This window comes from Poecilia latipinna, unplaced genomic scaffold (assembly GCF_001443285.1).
Source record: "Poecilia latipinna isolate Pla-1442-1.1 unplaced genomic scaffold, P_latipinna-1.0 Scaffold4455, whole genome shotgun sequence".
NCBI classification, from domain to species: Eukaryota; Metazoa; Chordata; class Actinopteri; order Cyprinodontiformes; family Poeciliidae; genus Poecilia; species Poecilia latipinna.
In genome coordinates, this window is record NW_015117071.1 from 6,223 (window position 1) to 9,025 (window position 2,803).

The following is a 2,803-nucleotide window of genomic DNA, read 5'->3' on the forward strand; positions in this document are numbered from 1 at the left end:
ACTTCACTAATTGCAGCCTTGTACAGTATGTATGTCCCTTTTTTGGATTTAGTATTGTAGTTTTATTAGTTAGAAAACTCTACCCCCTTATTTATTTAAGAAATCAAAGTATCAAAAAGCTTATTAAACTCTCTGGGATATTTAATAACATTGTTTTTCACAAACTTGAAAGATTGAAATTGTTTCATTTTCTGCTGTGCCTCATTTTTGCAAATGTTGGTAGAAAGATTTTTCTTTTAACCTAACAGTAAGTGAAGTTTAACATTAGCAAAGCTATTCACACACCTTTTTCAGAATTTTGCTTTTAATTTCCTTTACTGAGATTCAGGAAGTGTCTAGAAAAAAAAGATTTAAAATCTTAGCTTCACATAGGAATTAACACAAGACTGAATTTCTCAGTCTTAATTCTTGAATATTTTGGTCAGCAATCTGCATATTACTGATGCTTTTCTGCTGTTATGGCGTTTTATTCTCCATATGTGACTCCAAGTGGCAAATTGTCACAGGATTTTTGTTTCCAGTTCCAGATTTGCATTCCAGTTTGACAGTTACTGCCTCCAGATCATCTGAACATCACTTCACAGAAAGAAGTCAGAACTCCTTTAAAGGAAAATGTTCCACTTCGCAGGAATCATCAACATGGATACCAACAATAGCATTTATAAATCATTTGCTTTGCTACTATTTAGACGTAGAAACACATTTTGTTTGCTTGTGGTGCTTAAAGTGACCCAGGCAGTAAGTGTTGGGAGGACAAAGATGTATCTTGTTTAATCCGTAGCAGAGTTGTGGCGTTGTTGTGGCTGAACTCAGCTTAAAAGAATGGTCTTTAAAGAGGAAGCAGCAACAAAAACATATTTCTTAATAAGCTGAGATACCAACAAACATGGAGGAACAGTATCTGCTTAAAGCAAATTTTCACAAAGCAATTTATGCATAATCAGAGTAGCTTGTGACGATTTGGTGACAAATACATCAACTGCGTCTTATTCAGTTTTTATTGCTGTAGCGCCCTCCAATACAGTAATACAAATATATTGGCACCTTGCTTACAAAGCTTCTATTAAAAATAATTTCTTGAACATTGCTGATAAAAAAATAATTGCACTGTGACTAGTTTCTTAAAGGTCTGTGGAATTGGAAAATCACTAAAATTGAACATAATTTGGCTGAAAAAAAGCTCAGAACATTGCGTTCCGATCTGTGATCCATCCTGATGATCAAGAACAGATGAGAAGAAAAGTGTTTGACATCTGTCAGCCTGTGAAAGGCTACATGCTCAACTGTGAAGCTTTAGAAGTCAGTGGCAAGTGAGATCTTTTAACAACAAACAGATGAAACAGAGACAAGATGTGATCCTTCCAAGGCCGGTCTACGGAAACCCAAAGTGGCCGATCTTCATGGTTCATCCAGGAAGTTACAAAAGAGCCAGAACATGAGAATCACTGTCAGCCTCACATGCCTCAGTTGAAGACTGGGGTTCATGATTCAACAGTAAGAAAGAAACAAAACTTACATCATAGGAAACGTCTGAGGCTGCTTACTGTGCAGAGGGTCTGGACCTTCTGCTACTGAGAAGAGATTGCTTGCTAAAGGTGTGGAAACAGTTGAACTTTTAAATTTTACCCAGTCGACAGAGTGAAGCTTGCTGGAAATTGTTTGTGTTATAAGTAACCAAGAGAGAAGTACCGATCTGAACAAGACGGCTGCTGATTTAATTTTTGGAAGCTTGCCCACAAGGACTTCCTCTGCTGCCAGAAAAATTACAACTCTAAAACAGAGCAGAAGATCAACGTCATTGTTTGCATTTTCTCCTGTTCACTGATTGGCCTGGCAGAAAATCTACAGAAGGAATTCAAGACAATAGGAGGAAACCCAGAGTGAGTGAAGGGAGATGAAAATTGAGCTGAATTGTATGATAAGGCGATGGCCAGGCTAATAAAAACTAAAACTAACTAATCAGCCAAAAAATATCTTGATTCCCAAGACATTTGGAAAAATATCCTATGAACTATCAAGATAAAAACAGTTTTAAAGGTACTCGCCCAGGGGCGCTGCCAGGAATCTTGGGCCCCCTGACAAAAAATTAGAGTGGGCCAACCCCGCACAGCTGATGTTACAAGTTTTTGAGTTTATTTGACTGATAAAAAGCATCACAATTGTAAAGGCTTTCAACTGCCTTGCTTTCTTTGGTTCAGTACTAATACTAGCACAATATTCACTGCTAGTGAATTTTACATCCAACAGTCTGCATAAGTATGCAAGTAAGTTGCTTACATTTTTTCTATTCGTTTTAGATTACTGAAATATCTCTCTCCATGAGCAGTCGTAGGCAAAAGTGCAAAATACACATAAAGCAATCCAGACTTCTCAAAAAATGCTATGTAGTTGCATTTTATTCAAGCTGCAGTATAACTGCAGTATAAGAAAATATGTTTTCTCCATATTTGTTAAAGTTGTCACCATGTTGTGACAGTTTGTTATGAGACAGATAATCTGTGAAAACAATCATTCTCCTCCACCTCCTCCCTGAACTACTATTGTTAGCTAAAGTAATGCAACGTTCCGGCTAAAACAACCAATCAGAACCAGTAGGAGGGTCTGACAGCACTCGCTAGGAGTGAGTGCTGTCAATCAACCTCATTCACTCACTGCTATTCACTCACTGCTATGTGTAAATGTGCTAATGGCAGAGAAATAACTTATCATTACAGGAAAAATGTTTATCTGCCATCATTGGTAGGTATGCTAACTAGACTGAGCATTCACAATAGGCTGCGCTAGCTGCAGCATTTCACAGAGA

General features: G+C 37.5%; 1 long non-coding RNA gene across 1 annotated transcript in view; it reads left to right on the plus strand.

Annotated features, from left to right (window-relative positions):
• Positions 1-525: 525 nt before the first annotated feature.
• The window catches only part of LOC106942658 (uncharacterized), an 8,552-nt gene continuing 6,274 nt past the window's right edge, over positions 526-2,803 (plus strand). The window contains exon 1 of the long non-coding RNA XR_001423681.1: positions 526-738. This is a non-coding gene — a long non-coding RNA (uncharacterized LOC106942658). The remainder of the gene's footprint in view (positions 739-2,803) is intronic.